This window comes from Alligator mississippiensis, chromosome 8 (assembly GCF_030867095.1).
Source record: "Alligator mississippiensis isolate rAllMis1 chromosome 8, rAllMis1, whole genome shotgun sequence".
Classification (NCBI taxonomy): domain Eukaryota; kingdom Metazoa; phylum Chordata; order Crocodylia; family Alligatoridae; genus Alligator; species Alligator mississippiensis.
Window position 1 is genome coordinate 7,792,856 of NC_081831.1, and position 21,034 is coordinate 7,813,889.

Genomic DNA, 21,034 nt, shown 5'->3' on the forward strand with positions numbered 1-21,034 from the left:
GACAAATTCATCCCTTCAGTAACTCTGCTGAAGTCAGTAGAGCTACAGGAGGCAGTGAGTTGGCCCAGTGGATCCCACACTGGACAGATGGCTCCAGTAAGGGGTTAAAGTAGCTCTAGCAGGAAGAACTCCAGGAGTTTTAAAGCATATTTTCAGCGGTCTTTTTGGAAGGGAGAGACAGAGGAGACACAGCCGAGGTGCTGGAGCACACAGTGGAAAACCCATGTATACCACTCTCGGATCTGCCACGTAACGTCTTCCCGCCTCAGTTTCCCAAATTGGCAGTGGTGCTATTCTCCCCTCCCCCCACAAGCAAGAGACATGCCGCTGCATAGAGTTCACAAAATGCTTTGAGACCCAAGGACAAAAATTGCTATAGACATATAAAATGGCATAGCAATTTATATTGGGGAAAGGAGAGTTGCGTTTGGATGGGACAGTAGGATGCTAGTAGGAGAAGAAGAGCAACGAGACAACTGGAATGTGGATGTGGTACATAGGAACGCACCGTGTACACAGACGTGGCTGACTTTTTGTCACTCTTTTCTTGCCACTCCAGCAGCCTGGCATAGAGCTGTTACCACTAGGGGCTCATTTGAATAATTCCCACATATATTCCAGATGTTGACCACATGGTCTGCTTTTGTAAAGCTTAAAAAAAAAAAAAAGAGGGGTGGAGTGAGCGTCCCTTGAATGTCCACATTTAATTTCTACACAGATGTTTGTAGTTCTATAGAATAAATAAGCATAAATCAAGCTTTTTCCCGCCCTCTGCTCCAAATGCACAATGCGATTCACATCCATGGAGCCGGCGTGGAGCGCAGCGGAGTTAACATAATGCAGCCCTGGGCTGCTGATTTCAAACATGACTCTGCACCCTTTGTCGGGACACGGGAGCCTTCAACTAAGCAAACATCATGTTACTGCTCAAAACCGCACACAATTCTGCAGCGTCTCATCTCACACACGCGTGCCCTCCCTCCCCCTTACCCCTGCTGACATTTCTGACATCCATTCCTTACAACACTGGAAATCCATTCAAATAGAGGGAGTGGAGGCTTGCCTCCCGCCGCCACCCCTCCCATCACAACCGGGATTTATCACACTGCCTATTTCCAAATTTTCATAGGTCAAACACCTGAAAGTGCCTCCGAGTAGGGGGAACACCTTTCCTCCAAAGCTGCAATCCTGCTCCTCAACCAGTAGAGGGTGTAAAGGAATATGGTACAGGGCACTGGAGAGTGTCACCGAAAATAAATGACTATTATTACTCAATTATCCTAATTCAGCCCAGAGGGACCCACTTATTAATGATACTTGGAATCACCCTTCCATATGCAATGCATAGAAACGTACATACGTGATCTGGTCTCCAGAAGGATGTAGCTGAGTTAGGAAAGATACGGAGAAGGGCAACCAATATGGTCAGGGTTATGGAGCAGTGGCCATACCAGGAGAGACTACAACAGCTAGGACTCTTCAGTTTGGGAAAGAGAAGGTGGAGGGGAGATATGACAGAGGTCTATAAAACCATGAAGGGTCTGAACAAGGTGAATAACAGTTCTCTATTCACCTTGAATAGCAGAGTACCAGAATACTAAAACTAGGGGCACCCACTGAAAATAGCAGAAAACAGGTTTAAAACTAACGGGAGAAGGTCCATTTTTATACAGCACTTAGTTACCTCGTGGAACTCATTGCCGCAGGAAGTGGTAGAGGCAGATAGCTTAGCCAGGTTCAAAAGCTGAATAGACAGATTCATGAAGGATAGCTCTATGAATAGCTATTAAGCAGGGATGTTTCTCTGGCATCTCTAAACCAATGATGGTGGATGCCAGGAAGGGTAATGAATAGGGGACAGATCACTCTAGATCGGGGTGGGCAAAGTGGTGGATCTGGCTGGTGGCTGGACTCCATTTCCCAGCACCCCTGCCTGCGCCACTCCTGGCAGGGGTCTACGGAGACGCCAGGAGTGGCAGGGCCGTGACAGTGTGGGGCTGCAGAAACCATCAGCTGCCCTGGGGCCGGGGCCAGGAACTTGTGGCGGTGACAGTGTGGGGCTGGAGCGGGACCAGAGCCATGCCCATGCAAGCTCATGCCTGGGGAACCCTGCTCATCAGGGGGGCTGTGGGCAGTGCATTGCAGCTCTGCCCCAGCCTTGCAGCCCCCAGATCCTGCGGCCCTACCTGCTCGTCTTGCTCCCAGCCGTGACCCCTTCCCAGCCACTGGACCGGGTGCACTGACCGCTGTGGTGGGTGTGGGGCGGATGGGCTGGGGTACCCGGGCAGCAGCGCTGAGTCCGGTGGCAGCAGCCAGACAGAGCTGCTGCCACAGCAGATTCTGGGAAATGGAGTCTGCCGTGGGCCCGATCGGGTCCGTGGGCCAGACTTTGCCCGGCCCTGCTCTAGATACACCTGGTTCAGTGCTCTCCCCCTACAGCGTCCTCTCCCACCGCTCGTGTAGACAGGATACTGGGCTGACATACACAAACCACTGGTCTGACCCAGTATGGCACTTACAGTCTTATCTAAATAAGTAAGATATAGGAATCCAATGTAGGGTCGGCTCCGGAGAGGTGAATTGATGTTTTATGCCATGACTAATCCATTTGTTTTTCTGAAGGATTTGCTACATTTTGGTCAGCCCCCATTATCAGGTAGGATATTATCATGTCATCCCCTTCCCTGCTCCATAAACTCCAAAGTACTCGATTCATCTACTTGGGACAGCTGAAGTGACAAGGACATACTAATAAGATGTGAACCTCTCCTTCCCGGGGCTAAACCAGAGGGGTGGATGCTAAGTCACCCCCACCTCTAGCTTGCTAACGCCAGCGAGTTACCTACCCTTGTCCCACAGCTGAACGGCGACATTATTCGTCTCAAGTGTGAGAGCCCACGTGTTTCAGATGGCAGCAACCACAACTTCTCTCCAGAAATTCTAACAGGAAGAAACTACAGGCTACAACCATCGACCACAACTTATGTCACCGCATTCAGAAATAAAGCTCACACTGCTGGTGACTTATAAAATATCTGAATCATGCACCCAAGGTCTTTCTATGAGTCACCGCCAAAATGCGAAGAGTAGTAGGGCAGATTAAAAATAACAAGAAACCCAGAAGCATGCTCTAGTACTTACTGCTGTCTTTTATGATAAGCAGGCTTTAAAAGGCCAGTTGAGAAGTCTTAAGTCAGCTTGTGCTTCAAGGCAAAAGGGGGCAGGAAGGATTCCCTTTCTGCACACAGCATTGCCTACTTGGCTAAGTGCATTACTGTCAGGGATGGGACGGTCCGACAGGCCTTCCTCCGCAACGTCAGGGGTCACTAGGGACAGGACACTGGAGTCGAGAGCCCAATAACTCCGCGTGCCCTACATTGCTAGTGCAGAGCCAGGTACTGCGGTATTGACACTAGAAATACTGTTTAGACAGAGATGGATGCTAGGTCGTCAGTCATTAAACAGAGCTCTCATTGACCTCAGTGGGGATTTCTGCTTTAAAAAAAAAAAAAAAGTATATTTACTGGCAAACAGACTCCAACTTCTTGAGACGTCTCCGTTACCTGCTACAACCTCCCTAGTGATTTCAAATGCAGATAAGCAGGAATAACAGCAGCAACAATAATACAAAGATAAGCATCTTCCAGCCAGTTTTTGGTACCCGTGTTCATCTCAAAGAGCCTTTGATAGGAGTAGATTTCTGCACAGTGGTTCCTCCTGGGGGTAAGGTAAGCACTCACCTTTCCTAAAGCAATTCCAGTCATTCTGGAGAAGCTGACTCAAAACATACGGATTATTATTGATCAACTGGGGCTCATTCGTGATTTCAGACATAGCCTTGAGTGAGGGTACTCCATAAGCCACACTGTCCAGACAATGATTCCTGGGGCGGGGACTGCGACTCAGACATAGCTCTGAGTCACAAACCCTCCTCTGCTTCCTCCTTGCTCCGCTGGGGTAGAAACGTATTGCTGGCCGACACGAGCAGCAAACTGCAACGTGCCCCTGCGCTACGCTGAATTGGCCATTTTGGCTAGTGATGATGGGACTGGAGCCAACAGCTGTTCTTCATCCTACCCATCTAGTACCCAGCCATCTCAGGGGAGAAAACCATTGGTGGGTAATTCTGCTTCTCCGATCTAAAGAGGCTTGATAGGGTGAAGGTGATGAATGATGGTTTATATTTTACGGTTCTGGAAAAGGGAGTCCATGGACAGTGTGCAGTTACTGTAGTGATGGGCAAGACCCATACGGCGTGTAATGTCTTGGACAACATTTTTGACCTCTTTGGATTGTATATGAAGATGCTCTACCTTACCACTGGCCATGCTGAGAGTTGCCCAGTCAAACCAGTTTCCCAATCACCTTCCCTAAAACCAGGGGACCTCGATAAGAGTCAATTTAAATCCTCAAGCCTCTGAACTAGGTCTGCTGTGCATAGCTTAACCTTGGGATTCAGCTCAAGGCTCATTTAGCTGGGAGGGAGGAAGAAAAAAGCGATCCCTCTATGTCACGAAGGTATCACTACACTAGCAGATGGCACAAACTCCATTTCTTTCCAAGTAATGAAGTGAGATTGTTTATGTGAATGTTTTCAAAGAAGCTGAACCTGCAAGGTTTTGCTCACAGTTCAGGAAATAGCAGAATATAAATCTGTCCGAATCAGCCAAGCTCACCCAAAATTCAATACTGGAACGTAGCGGCACCAGCAACATCTTGTTCTTTTGGTGTAATGACTGTTGATGCTGGGATTTACAAGGATTATGCTGATTTAGAAAAAAAAGAAGGGAATATTAATATACAAAATTGTTAAATGTCAAATCAAATCCCTTAATAACATGGGTGTCTGGTTGAGTATGGGAGTGCTTCGAAAACAAGCTGCAAACATTTAAGAAATCCATTTTGCAAGTTCAAACAAATAGCCCAAAACCAATTAGGCATACGGTATTCTTAAGGGGGTACATTTTCAGCATAGTATGTGGAGAATTAAGTCTGCAGCTCCCATTATTGTTAATGGGATTGGCACACCTAATTCCTCATGCACCCCACTGCAAGTTTAAAGCCAACAGATAAGAATATGACTCGGAATTCATTACACTACCGAGGAAGGAGGGGTTTTTGTTTGTTTCTGGAAGATATTTCAGTTTAACAGCTTTAAATGGTCTCTCATATCTTCATACCAGAAAGCAGAAACCACTTGTGAGGGTTATGCTGGGTTTTTATATGTAGGCCTGAAAGTAGATGAGAATATTTTTACTGACTTCAACAGGTTTAGGAGCAGGCCATATGATGGCCTTTTCGACAGATCAAAACCACGTGGTACAAGACTGACCGTCCAATTCTGCCTTCAGTTATGTCTGTACATCTTCGTTTTCACAATGTGGCATGGAAGGGAGAGCGAGCAGGGATGCAGCCACTGGAAGATGCCATGCTACGGTCTGGGTTAGTCAAGGCATGTCGTCTTTACTATAACTATGCGGAGGACACTTCATTTGCGGCTGGGGACTCCTTACTAACAAGACTTGATGCTGTAAGGAGGGTTGAACATGTTGAACTGAGCTCCACTGAATTTAGATAATTTAAAACTGGTTTCTCTTCTACCCGAGTTGCAATAGTGCAACCTGGTAAAGAGGCATTGAATTGGGAGTCAGTAGACCTGGCTGCTACTCCTGGCTCTGTTTTCCTTTCTCAGACTAGTCCATTTAATTGTAAGGTCTTTGGCGTGTGTGTGTGTTGGGGGGCAGGGGTAGTTAAGGTGTCTCTTTATATGTTTTAGTGCAGAACCCAATACAACTGGGGTCTCATTTGGGGACTCCAGGGGCTCCTGTTCCTACAGTCAACTTCCAGTTGACTGACTTCAGTGCCATTCATCCTAAGTTACACCACCCTCCATGAGAGTAGAATCAGGCCGCTATGAATTATTTCTTGCATAGAGGGGAAAATATTTAAACAGTGACATTTCACTTGAGGATGCTGTCTGACACCATGAAATAAATCATAGTTATGTAAAAAGACATGGACAGAAGCTTGTTTGGATTTGGATTCAGAAGTGGAGCCAAACTCACTTAATGTCCAGGAGTGTTTGCACCTTTGTTTTGATTCAGACCGCAGCGGTCCAGGTGAGGTATGGTGCCTGTCAGCTCCCTTGACTTGGGTCTGAAGATCTGGCTCAGAAAGTTAACATTTAAATGTGACCTTCAGCAAAATTTGGGGACGTTTGGCAGCATCTCCAAAAAGAATACCTGGAGAGTGGAGATAATTAAGTCTGAAATCCACAAAAACTGCCAACAAGAATTAGCTGTTTGGCCACTTGAGCTTCAGCCAAACATTGACTATTCATTGGAAAATGCTATTCAGTTAGTGAGACGTTCAATGCTAGTGCAGGTAAATATTTGTCTTGCCAAGTCCTATCTGATGATCAGTCTATACACTTTCTCTAGAGAGAAATGTTAAAATCTTTGCATCAGATTCTCTTTTCTCTTACCACCATTTAATCCCGTTATCCATATGATAGCACGAGGAAAGAAAGAGTCTTTAATTATGGAATTCTACAAAAGAATGACCCTCCTTGCCCCTCTTCCTTCTATTAATACCACCCCTGGAAAATAAGATTTATTCCACAATCAATTTTTTTATGTTGTCAGAGTTTTTGACGTAAAGCTTCAAATGGAGATAACCAAGATACTCAGCTTGCATGTATACGTGCTTAGTGAATCATTCTTTCTACACAGTTTTCATCATGACTGCTTGAAGACATGTTCTAAATACATTTAAAAGAGAATGAAGAATAGAATGGATTATATCTTAGTTGTTCAGAGACAGATATTTGTGGAGTTTCATACAACTTATTGTATGGATGCCATTCATATGACACGCTAGAAAGCAAAGATCATCTGTGCAAATTTTAAAGGCCAGGTTTTTAAAGGAGAAAAACAAAGCACGTGGAATGGTACACATAGCATACATCTCTGCATGCAGTGTATCGATATTTAAAGTGCATGCCTACCTGCCCCTTTTCACACACACAGTCAATGTTACACACCACAATTGTGATAACGTAAGCATGCAGTATGCATACATTTCAATACATATTTTGGGCCGGCTGAGGGGGTACAGCGGTCAGGGCTCTTCAGTGGTTATGAACAGGTCAATGGTGTCTCTGGATCCAAGTTCTGCATGAAGATCTTCAATGCATATTTAGGAATATGACTCAACTGTACTGCAAAATCATACTGCATCCAAACTGAACAGTACTGTATATTCAGGATAAGATTGAATCAGCATAAATGACTCTACAGATTATATCAAGGGTATTCTTAGATCCATTTTTGACCTTTTAGGATGTAAGTATTCTTCAACCAAAATGGAGCTAAATCCTATTTGACTGTTCAAGATTTAACCACATGGTTTTTACCTTTTTTAAATCTGTGCTGACTGTCACCAGGCTTTTTGGGCTGCACTATAAGACCTTTTCTTAACAAAACCAAATAGGAAGTGCAGTCAGTACACTAGTTTCACCAGGTTTGTTCCATTCATGTAGGGCAATTCCATTGTTTCTAAGTGATAACTGATGCCTACTGCAGGCAACTGTAGCATCTTCCATTGTAAAGTCAGGAGCTTTACAAATAAAAAAAAATAAAATCTTTCCCTCTCCCACATAAAATTGGAAACACCTAATGCCAATGTTCAAGAATAATGAGTTAGCAATTGTTTATTGTCTCTTGTATTTTGAGCCTTCTCCTCCTCAAGCTTGCTTTTACAAGCGTGAGGGCTGGAGTCTTACTTTTTTTTTCAAAGAAGAAAATGAAAGTTGTGATTTTGATACATTGAAATGACTCTTGGAGTTGCTTTTTATAAACTAACACCAAATAATGAGGAAAAAAAGGAGCTGAAAGTGTATATTATATATTGGTATTTAAATAAAATATGCCAATGACCGTCCTACAAAATAGCATTCTTGGAAAGTAAAAATAAGGTACAGGGCCAGATCCTAGCTGGAAAAAAATTAACACAGTTTCAGTGAGGTTAATAAAGCTACATCATTTGACCTGTTGGGGATCTACCCATTGCTTAGAAGAGGGGACAGAAGACCTGAGACAGCTTTCCAAAAGTACTCTTTAGAAGATCAGTTGATTGGCACTGATCTAACTGCTTGTCCTCTGGATCTAACGGTGGGACCTCTGAAAGACAGTTAGTATTAAAACATTAATATTGAGACGGGCTCTGCATATACCTAAGAGTTGCAGCTTTAAGGACTAATGAACAGAAACATGGGAAAAAAAAATCAGGCTGGAAATGATCTCAGGAGGGCATCTAGTGCAACGCACTCCTCAAGGCTGGATTATCCTGATCTAAACCATCCCAGATACACATTTAACTAACCTGCACTCGAAAATTTCCAATGATGGAGTCTCCATCAGCTTTCTAGGCAATCTGTTCCAATGCTGACCTGCCCTCAGCATTGGAAAGTTCTTCCCAATATTCAACCTTGTTGAAATTTAAGCACATTTAACCTTTTTTTTTCTCATTTGAGCTATTAAGTTGTGCACTGACATCTTAAAGCAAAAGTAAAAAAAAAAAAGCCTATTTGGAAAAAGGAAACCAAGATGCAGCAGAGAGCTGGGGAGATGATGCGGCAGGGGCCAGAAAAGGCGACCCAATCTTAAAAGTGGTGGAGTGATAAAGAAAGGGGGGACCTGGAAAGAAGCTGCGTATGTGCTTGCATTGGGGAACACATCTACAGAGGCCTGAAAGCTGAATGGTCGACCCTCCCGGAAACAGTACAGTACAGACTTATTTCTGACCCTGTATTAGTTGTGAACCCACCATTCTTCTGGAGATGAGGGAAGCTTTGAGTATACAAGGGACAGGTTAAGGATCCACAGGGAAATCATTTATCAACAGAGTTTCCTACCTGGATTTTAATGGATTGCTGTGCATTGATTTTTTTAAGTCCTAGTGATGATTTAAACTCTGATCGTCCCTCCTACTGCTTCTGCAAGCTGACCTTCACAGACCCGAAGGATTAGGCATGTGATTACCTTTAAAGCACCTGAGTTTCACACTCAAGTCCATGGGCCAGCTCATGGGCTTAAAGTTATGCATCTGCTTAAGTGTCTTGCTGGAATGGGGCCTTCCTAGCAGGCATTGCATGATTTGTGCCCGCACAAAAGCTCATCAACAAAACTCCCAGTGATTTCCCAAGGAATTATACGATCAGATCTCGGTCCTGCAAAGCTCTTTGAGATACCCTGCTTTACTTGCCTGGACAACACCATACAGGCCAGCAAAGGGCCCATCCGTAACAAGAAAAATGCACTGAGATTCCAAGGGAAAAAATTCTCTGTGGCTTGCTTGGTGGGATATGACAAAACGCGTCACACAATATGCCACAGTTTTCACATGACTGCCAGTCTGTGTTCCAGAGAGCAAGGGTAAAATAGGTCAGGACTGAGGTGCACTGGCAGAGCTGTGCAGGGAAGTTTGCATAACGCCTAGCCACACTACGTCTGACTCTTGCCAGCATTATTAAATCACTCACTTTCGTGAGTAGTAAATTCACCCATAAAAATTTAATTAAAAAAAAAAAAATCTGCAAATGCATTTTTAAAATAAGGTATTAAAAGAAGGCATGCCCATTAAAGGAATGACATAAACACCCACACCGAGCTTTACTGGGCAGGAGAGGAAGGTTTTCTTTTTGTCCTGCGTCAAGTTTAAAATGCCATAAAAGTACGCATCGAGGGGTATTGTTTGGAAGGGGTGAATTACACACCCTCTGAAAGAGGGCTCTGTCGGCTGTCTCAGCGTGTGAAACGAGTGTGCTATTAGGCAGGCTAAAGGCTAGGCACAACGTAACTTTGTATCACCGGAGACCTCCCATATATTTGCCTCTGGGCTAACTTTCTGGAGGCGAATAATTAAGCCTTTTCCTTTCTACGTGTTAAATAATACTAACGGCATTCTCACGATGAACACGGCCCCAGACATTCAACGTCTCCATCGGCCTCTCCGAAAGGCTAGGCTAGCAGTTGCTAATCTATAAAGATTGCAGCCTTCCAAAAAAGGAGAGCGCTCCACTTATTGATTCGCATTGAGTCCGAGGATGGTTTCCACTGCTGTGAGGGTGGAAAGAGGCTTTATTTAGCCTCGCCGTCATAGTGATGTAATGGGATCTTTAGTATATATGAAAATAGGACCTTGGATTCGGACAGTAAATGCAAGAGGAATGCTTAATGTTTTGGCCAACTTGCCTTCCCCCTAGAAGAAACCCCCCCCACCAAACCATTGACTTCTGTATTGCTTGTCTGTGCTGCTCCAGACATCTGCAACATAAACTTGTTCATAGATGACTTATATGCAAGGAAGCTAAATAATAAACTGGCCTCTCTTGCCTCTCAAGCTCATTCTCATAGTCTACTGAAATGGTCCAAGTTTGCTCTGTTGTGCATGGACCTGCCTTTACACACAGTCATCCCTGCACCGAGATTGAAGTCCTAGGGAGAGCAGCAACCAAGGGCTTTTGCCTGGTATTAGTCCACTTAGCCTCTGAGAAAACCACCGCCTGTTTTGCACTGGAAAAAAACACCGTTACATAAGCACTTCTGTAACTTTTTTTCTGTTTCATAAGCAACCTGGCAAGTCGAGTAATTCCCATTCTGGGTATCATTCTAAAGACATACTTCCAGTAATCCCCTCTGTGAACAAAGTGGTATTGCCTCATCCTGGGCTGGCATTTAATCTACTAGTTACTATTTTCAGAAAGGCTATTTCCAAATCTGACCGCCACCAACAATCTTGCATTTATGTAGCGCCTTTCATGTGGCGGATTCCAACGTGCTTTGCAGAATTAAAACGAATCAGGCGCAGGGGGTCACTTCATTCATCGTTGAAATGCAGCCAGCTCTTGGGTGAAACGCGGTTGGTGTTTTACAGCACACGGCGAGTTTAAAGCAGGACACACAACAGATCGCACCTGAGCCTCCTCTTGTGCAATTCTCCTGACTTCCGTGGAGTTATGCCTAGTGTGAGAGAGGAAAACTGCACTTGCACCCAGTTGAAACTGCAGGGCAGAGGTTATCCAGGCAGAATGTAAGGACCCCAGGGACAGGCCTGTTATTGAATGAAAAGTAAAGTTTCCTAGACAGTGTCCCACTGCTTCTGTATCATATGGAAGCGCTGGGGAGGGAGGGATGGCGGAGACCGTGGGGAGATAGGGATAGGCTAGAGGTAGAAACTGGCCAAAAAGGAAGAGAGAGAGAGCTCCAGACGGCACTTCCGTGGAGCTCTCCAGTGGCTGTTGTGGACAGCAGAATATCCTGGCTTTGACCCAGGATACTCTGCTAGGGCAAGGCCTTCACCTATGGACCCGGCTCCAGTGAATCGAGGAGGTTTGGGGTAATCCCCCCAGCCACTTGTTGGGCAGACCCCTCTCCCATTGCTTTAATGCGGGAGGGTCCTCGGTGAGGAAACCCTCCACAACTCCTGCGTCCAGAGGTGGGTCAGACACAGCTGGAACGGAGCGAAGCCCGCTCTGCTCTGACGGATGCCTCCGTGATGCCAGGCGAGGGAGCCAGGCGTCCTAGCCCCAGTGGCCACCGCTGATAATCAGAAGGTTAACAGCCATCCTCCCTCCTCACCGCCACCCCCGTTATAAGAAGATCTTTTTATGGACTTGTTTTTCCAGGATATTTTCCTGCTGCCTCCGAGTGTCAGAGCATAACTCAGTCAGGCTGTACCAGGCCCCTGAGCTAGCCATATTATAATCTCATTTCAAGATAGAAAGCAATGATTAGCGACCTCTGAATAACTATTCTGGGTTGCAATGTATAATGCTCGTCTTGGCTAATGCAAACGCAGGGTAAAGAGTATAATCTTATTTACAGATGTCAATGAAATGCATATACATCTTTACAAAAACCCTGCAGCATTTTTGCCTCCACTATACAAACTTGTGGCAACAAAACTGCACATTAACTGCCTGTACTAAGTTGTACCTTGACTATTAAAAGAAAAAAGAAAGCACAACCTTGCTAACCCTCTTAACCAGGCTAATACCATATTGAAAATCCTCTTGTTTGTAATGGATTTTTTTTTCTTTTTTACATGCTTTATACAACATTGTATTAAAGTAGCTTTTTATAAACTTGGCACATGAGGTTAAGAGCCCAAGCCACAATTAGGGCTTTCTGTACCCTAAATCTCCACCGAGTCTCTTATGTAAATGCTTCTGTTCTAAAAATAAAAACAAAACAAAATCCAAGGAAATATTGCATTATCACCAAAAGTATTAGGTTACTACTGATGGCAAGCTAGGGCATGCGATTAGTAAGTGAACCTCGACTTCCTGGGAACAGGACTCTGTATACCCTGTAACAGGACTACCATACTGCAATTTATGGCACACTTAGGAAATTACCCAAGAACCCATTTGAACACATACCTTTGTGAGACAATTTAAGCCGATGATCCAAGACAAGCATTTAAAATGTCACTTATTTTAATAGAACTTGTGCGCACACCCTGAATTGTTTTTTCTGAATAGGGATGAGATATGTCAAGTCATTTGCTCACAAAACATTGTATCATTATAAATGTGTGTGTGTGTGTACACAAGTGTGGGTGTATACACGTATATGCATTTATACACACGCACATATACATTATATCTATATCTATACATACACACACGGTACCCTCACACCACCCCCCCACTTTAAGACACGTGCTTACACCTGCGTAGACATTTAGCGCTTGCAGAAAACTTGATTCCCCAGCCCTCCTAATACACAGGACTCTGCCCTCAACATGTTACCGATATACTGTGTGCTGGCAATCGCAGGCTGCATTTTGATAAACGCGTTACTTGAAAACTAAGAAACATTTTCTATTCTGGAGACGTTGAGTCTCTTCATTGCATCCTAGAACTGCACCGTCTCCGGTGGGGGGAAAGCAGCAATCAAAAGTTGCAGAGCACCCTGCACTGTAATGGTGCGGAGGACAAACTTTGGAGAGAGGACACTGAGGGACATACCAATGACCCCATCCAGCTTTGTTATTAAAGGTTCAGAAAGGCTGAATTAACTCAACCAGGCTTGAGCTTAAAGCTGGAACAAATCTAGGTCTCTTATGGGATAGTTACATGACTAAAGAAAGTGAAAAGCCATTTTGGTTTGTTTAAGAGTGGTTTCACCAAGCACGCATCACTACTTCACTTGCTTATGCATCATCCAAACCCAATGCCAGTGCTAGCTACAGGCAGTGCAAGATATTAGATCTAAAGAGCCAGTGCTTAGTAACAGCTAGAAAAAGTTGAAACCCCACCCAGTCATTTTGAGGCAGGAAGAGCAACAGGAGCAGTGTTGGGAAGAAGGCACTGGGCTGGGAATCAGGAGATGTGCATCCTCTTCTGGCTACTGACCCGCTGTGGGACCTCAGGTAAGTCGCCTCACATCTCCATACTTTAACTCCTCACACTTTGCTTGCCTTTGCCTTTTAGACTTCAGGCTCTTCAGGACAGGCACTCTACAAATAGCTCATTAGAGCAGAGGGGCCTACTGTCTTTGATGTTTCCCAGTGCTGCCCTAATCAGTTTGAGTCTTAAAAACAAGCCTGGCAGTTTCGGGAGGGTGGCTGGCAATCCTGGTCCCAGTGGTATCAGTGGAAGCTTTGCCATTAACTTCCATGGCAGCAGGCACATACTGGCAGAGAAGAATAATTATATATTGCCTTTTGTGGATGTTACAATTGGCCAGAGCCCTCTATTAAAATTGCTAGTCAAAGGTATTGACAAATTCTGTAATTTTAAATCAACAGACCAACCATGAAATGGGTGTTAGCAAAACTACTCACTGCTGAGGGAAGGCTGAGAAACCCCTTGGGGTTTTGTTCTGCTGAGATTCAGCTTTTAACAGTGAATATCGTGTACATTTTACGACAATGCAGCCTGGATGGGATGCTTAGAATGACTGTGTCCGATAGGTGACAGGTCCAGGAACAGCAGAAACTTCAAGGATGTATTACTACTCAGAGTAGTTGGCCTAAAGCATATATTCCCCACACTGAAGCCCCTTTTTACACAATGCTCACTCTACAAAGATTTGCATGTGCAGCGTTTTCTTAGCTACTTATATTACTTAGGCGAACGGAGGGGAGAACCCTTTAATTAATCTAGAACTTAAAAACCAGTTGCCTTAAGTCAGTCCAGCACAACCAGCTGCAACACTTCATTTCTCAATTGATTAAAATTTGCCCCAGATAAACTTCGCTTTTGGCCTCCTGAAACTACCTATTTCCTTTCCCACACTGACACGGGCATCTATTGGTGTCTCTCTGGCACCACATGTACACTAGGGTGGCATCCCCTCCCATTGGCACTTCCATATAGCTGCTGACATAGCTCTGTAGCTGCAGCTGCTGCACACCTGGCCAGCCTTTAATAGCATCCCACATCTTCAATATGGGAGGAAATATCTGCAGAAGACAATGCCCCATGAGCAGGCCCTCCTGCTGCCGACATGCCTGTGTCCCTGGGACGCACCCACACTGGCCTTCTGCTAGTGGCTTTACCTTGGTCTATCATTTCGGGAGGCGGTTTTGCTTAAAGCTGGTTTTCATTCACTGGTGTCAAATGCAAACCTGCAACAATCAAAGGCAACATCTGTCAATAAATCCTTGCAGGGTATACTGGACCTGAGTTACTTATTTAGAAACTCACTTTAATCCTATTTGTGCTGTAGCTCTTAGCGCTTGCAGCTTGGAACCTTACATAAAAGGCTTGTAAATAAATGCTATTGTTATAGTCTTCAAGTTCATTCAAGTGCTAAAGTTTTATGAATAATTCTGGCTGGTTTGGTTGGCTTTTTTTTTTTTGCTACTTTACCAGTTCAGTGCTGGGAATTTAGACATGCTTTACATGTTCTGAATCAAAGAAAGTGTGGGATCTGGGGGTCAGAGGAAGAGACCAGATATGCTAGTCGTGGCTCTGCCACTGGTAGACCACATGACTTCACTCCATCCACTGTATCAGTGGGTGTTACTATAAAAGGGGTTTAAAAGACCTACCTGCCGGAAGTGCTGAGTATTTGGGGGTCTGAGGGCCCTGCCCTCCCGCTTGGGAAGAGGGCTGTCACCTGAAATGTGTAAAACTTTCCACATGGCCATCACTTTAGGCCTCCTCCCGGCAAAAATAAAAGTTGGTGCCTATGCTACCTACTGTGCAATGGAAGGGGAAGCCGCAGTAGTTTGTAAGGGACCTGAAGGTCCTCGTATGATAGCTATGATCCAAGACCAGAGAGGACACAGATTCCCTGGAGGTATAAAGCTTTCCCGTGACCCTGATTTTGCATCTCTACAACGTAACACAAACTGAAGAAGAGACCCTGTATGCTGATTTTTATTTTTCATATCTGTTACGGATTATGATCTGCATTTCGGGAGCATGCTGTGGCTACACCAATGCATAGGTCCCCACTGTGGCAGGTGCTGTACAAACATTCGCAGTGCTTGCCCTGAAGATTTTATACCCTAACCAAACAAAAGAGATGTCTCCAAGGCCATACAGGAAGCCCATGGAAGAGAAGAGTTGACTCCGGATCTCCTGAAGCCCCATCCAGTGCTTTTATTACAAAAACATCCTCCCTCTCCCATCCCCGCTGATGGCACATACCCAGCTGTGCTGAGACCCAAGCCTCGTCTCCCAACTGGTCTTCTCAGTAAAAAAATAAAATAAAATAAAGGGGAACCCCCTGCATCTGGTCCTTCTCTCAGTTCATGGGAAATAAGAAAGCTTTTCAGTGTTCCTGGAACTTTCCACAGCCCAGGGTGAGATATACTATTTAGCCAGCTTTTATTCTATAATAAAACCTTTATGCATTTTCTTAATAATTTTAGCATTGCTCACTCATTCTTTCTTTAATTGCTTTCTTCCATGAGAATAATAATAATAATTAAAAAGAGATAAAAAAGAACTTCCTTTCAAAAATGGAACATTTTCTTTAATCCCGTAAAGAACTAGTGCAATGGATTCATCTATAAAATTTATAGGCATGAAATCCATTCTTATTATAGTCAAAACATTCCAGGTCGCTTCTTTGTGGCTGGTTTAAAGCTGTTACGTGAAGTATAATGTGAAACGAAAATGCCTTAGTCTAAACATGAAAAGGTTATATTGCATTACATCTCCACGGCTCTGCGCGACTTTGTTAGTATCTGATTTCAGGACTCCCTGTTGAAGACCCTCTATTGTTTTCATTGTGCCTTTTTCTCTTGGACTTTCGAAGTCACGGTAAATAACTGTTTAATGTAGATATTAATTTAATCTGAAACTGTGCTACCCCCTTATACATTTAGGAGTTTGCCTTCGTGTTCTAAGGGTTGAGGCGACAGCAAAAAATTGAATGTGAACCAGGCCTAATCACGGTAATGATAGGAGCTCTTTTCAGGTCTCAAATTTTCCTGTCTTCAGACTTCTGCCTTCAGGGCTAATTGAGAAGATGCAAGTGTTACACAGACCCAATCACTCCTCCTTATATAACTACAGCTGTAGTCTTCCGATGGTATGAAACATTTCTACATGGTTCAAGTTTACAATTAAGCGACTGAACTTTTCAGCAGGCACTCTTTCTAAGCTGCACAGTGTTTTATAGCTGTTCTTTTGGCTTAAAACAATAAATCACATCAATCATGCTGTGGAGCATTGAGCAGGTATATATTTATTACGCATTGGACCCAATCAGCTAGACTTGAGAACCTTAAATTGAGAAGATTCCCCTTTTGTTACTACTTTTTTTTATTTCACTTTTGTGGGGGGCCGTGCGTGATCATGGCTGAAATGTACCCATCAGGCCAATTCAATACTATATATAGAAGGGATGCATTTCATCGGGTATGAGACTTCAAACACAATGGCATCTTTTGCCCTGGTAGGTTATGTTCACTGGGTCAAACATTGCTCTAAGTTGAATAGGTGCAACTCCTGTTGAAATAACGGGAGTGCATCATCGTCAGTGAAAGCATACCGCGTCCTGGTACCCACACACATACGGTATGCAGACACGGCCAAGACCTTCAAAGCTGGCCAATGGGGTTCTGCAATACTGGGGACTTCCTTCACTTTTCAGACTTGGGTTTCAGACAGTGCTGCGTACGTGCCATCTGAATGAGGACTCTCAAAGCCACCAGTCACTTTGTTTAAAAAAAGAAAAAGAAAAACCATATAACCGCACCAGTGTCCCAGCCTGAATAAACATGCATCAGTTGCCAGGATGCCGCATGTCTGTTTTCAAGGCATACGCAGCATCCGAGTAGTTTGTAAATTATTTTAATTTATTTTTCTTTTAGAACTTTTAAACCCCATCACTTCTGGAAAGGGCTTGTGGTTCTTCATTTGCATAGTCTACATTTTGACATAAATTGAGCTTAAGGTGGGGGGGGGGAAGGAGAGTCAAATTTCATAAGCAAATAAAACAGCTCGTGTGAAAACCATTGGCTAGTGATGGAAAAATATGCAACTGAACTGAGCCTTTCACTGGTTATTTAAGTAAAACAAGGTCCCCTTAATAATAAACATTCCCATCTTCAACTGCATCCCATACACTAATGGAAAATCTTGGCACATCTCATTGTATGGGAATAGGAGGCAGAGCTGGTGAGGACTTTTTCCTGCCATCCTCTTGCCAACTGTACATTCCATCTGACTGAGGATTACTGATAATTTTTGGCAACTTCATGGCTACAGAGGACTCTTCTGTACAACTATTTATTTATCTAAGACTTCAGGAATTTATTTTTAACAGAGCTTTAAAAATGCTGTAAATATGAAATATGCTAATGGTATTAACAAAAGGGCTCCTAACCCAAACTCACTATGCTGTTAAGCACAGCTCTGGGCCAAGAACCTCAGCTGGGGTAAATCAGTGTAGCTGCTCTGACATCAGTGGACTCGAGCCAATTTTACACCGGGTGAAAATCTGGCCTAGTGGAGCAAAGTATAGGATCTCAGCCTGGAAATCAGAGCAAGAGGACTATTTAGTCCTATACTTACATTCTTTCCTTAGTAATAGCATCAAGAAAACCCTGCGAGGCCCTTTCCCACAACTGAGATAGGGGTCTCCTTTGCTTACACTGCATACAAGCACATGGGTTGTATCACAAAGACGTTGCAATCTTAATAGTCAAGACAGCAAAGAGAAGCATCATCCCCACGTTACGGTTGGGGAATTGAGACAGAGAGCAATCAAGTAATTTCTCCAAGGGCCTCCAACAAAGCCAACCATTAATTTGGGGTCTCCTATGTCCCAGTCATGAAGACTGACCACAAGACCACCATTTCCTCCTAATGCAAATGTCCCTGAGGATGTCAAGACTAGACCCAGTTGAGAAACTATTGCTTTCTCAGGAAGCAAGAAAAAAATAACAAACTGTTGGTTTTCAGAAACTGAAAAGTTGAAGCATTTCAAGGTTAAATGCATTCCCCCCCTCCCCCGCATTTTTAAGATGCTGGAAACCCAATTTTATGGCCTCAAAAGTGAAATTTCCCATACCAAACAGTTTTGCCTGAATTTTTGATAAGTTTTCAGCCACCAAAAAGCAAAAGAAGAATTTTTCTTGAGGAAAAAGGAAAAAATGCCATTGACATTCCAACAACATTGAAAAACCTTGAATTTTCCATTACAATTTCCTGAAACAAAAAGAAACCTCAGATTTGCAATCAGTTCTAATGTCAAGCTCTTCCATCTTGCCGCGAATGAAAATGTGATCTCAAGCATCGCTCTGAGCAATGGACGAGGCCTTAGCCGTACCACCCAGAAATAACCAGGGAAGGGCACTGCTATAGGGATTCATCACTGAGTCACAACCTCTCCCCGACTCTTCCCTTCTTAAAGGAGTTGGTGATTTTCTATGGGCCTATATCAGCAGCAAGTGGCTTCCTTCCTCGTGCTGACTCAGTTACCCTGGCTGATACGTTTGGGGCATGCGGGGAGAGGCTGGAGGGGAGGCAGACACAGCTTTGCCTATCCTTAAGTCCATCCCCATCCACCTTCCCTGGGGAGAGAAGGTGCTTATGACCCCAGACACTGGGGCCAGAGAAATATATGGGAGTTGTTATCACCGGAGTAGATGTAGAGTCCATGGTCTTGTCTGCATGGGAAAACCACACCAGTTCAACAGGTTAGTATTAAGTAACACTAGTGCAAACCTAGCATATGGACTCTCTGATTTCAGTTTACAGAGGACTGAGTTCAGAGTGCAAACCCAAATGGCTTAAGGTGAACCAACAAAGCCATTTATAAACTGAACAGAGAGTATCAAGACCGAAGGCTACAGCGGTGAAACGCCTTCGGTTGCTGTGGTGCAGCAAATAAGTCTCATGTCACGAGTTGGCTTGGGGGTGGGAAGGAAGGAGGGAGGGCTATTTAAAAAAAAGAAAAAAAAGGAAAATTGCTCGTTTTAAAGGCTTATTTGTTTTTAAATGTAAAATAAAATATACGTAAAATAACCTGAAGTTAAAAGTTCCTTTTAAGGGAAGTTCTCCCTTTGCTAAAACGATCCTTTTTCTAATAAAGTACTAATTTATGTAATCCATAGAAAACCACTGGCACTTATTCTTGCCCCTCTTAAACAACACAGGGGAGTTTTCCTCAGGGTTTATTTTATTTTTATGAGCGGGACTAAAAGTCACGGCGGGCCAGGTTCTTCCACCCTAACTCCCGTGGAGAAAAAGCTCGCTCTTGGAGCAGCCCCAGGCTGGAGCTCGGACGAGGCGCTGTCTTGCTGTGCCTACATGAGCACAAATTGCCATTAGTCCATGGAGATCTGCCCACTGATAGCGGTGGAGGACTGAATCCACTGTATTTAATGTATCATTTGATTAGGGACCTGTCCATCAGATTCAAAAAGCACCACATTTCTAAACAATGTTTGGAGGGGGAAAAAAAATAGATAAATCACATTTAAAGCTCGTTGCCCTAAATTTTCACCATGTGGCATATCATTTAGCTTCACCTAATCCACACCTAATTCACTTTTTATCACTTCTAGGTTAGCCTTGATCTGCCAGACTTGCATGCATGGGGGCAAGCATTCAAAGTTATTCTCCTACCCATCTCTGGGCCAAGCAAGGACCATGGGATAAACCATGACCGTGTCACCCTGCCTCCCGGGGCTTCTCTCCCTGCGACGCTCCACGTTCAGCACTACAGGAGAAAAGCAGAATTTAGCTCCAAAAAAATAACCGTGAAGTCATGACATCACGGTGGTTTAGCGATGGGTCCACCTGACATCGTGTGCCAGAGCGTGGGAACGCAGCGTGAATACAATGCAGAAATGACACAGCCCGTCACACTGCATTGCCGACGTGAACCAAGTGACATAGTCTATCCACTCAAACGTTGCTGGAGTCTGCCGAGAGGGGAGTTCCTCCTCACTCTCCACTCCCCACTTTTCCTCCTGTATTTCGGACTCAGATCATTTCGGTATTTCTACGGATGTTCTTTCAGACAAAAAAACCTGGAGCTTTAAATTCAAAATGTCATCTGTTACCCAAAAAACGATGCTAGTTTTTTCATTCCTGAGAAAGGACTCACTTATGCTTTTAACTCTAAGTTGCTAGTGATTAAGCAACTCGTATATTTTCACACTCGTTAAAAGAAACACGGTGTGTTCACCTTTCTAAGAAAAGGCATCTTGTTTGTAATACTGTAATACATTGGGAACACCTTCTAATTGGCTTCTCGTGCTCCTTGCCAAAAATTCAGACATAACTTTGTTTATTTACACAAGGAAAAAAAATAAAACATTGTATAATTAGTCAAGTAACTGACTCCTAAATTCAGCAGCTCGGGTATGTAAAACGGACAAACTTTTTAAGGTTCCATTTTGGTTTATGAAATATCTCAATAGGTAACCCAGCCTGCATCACGGCTATTGTAGCCGTTCAATGTGCTGTTTGTGTCGAGATGGAAAACTTTGACATGTTTGATTTTTATGCAAGTCAATTAACTTGTTTTTTAAAACTGTAAGGGCATGCTTTGCA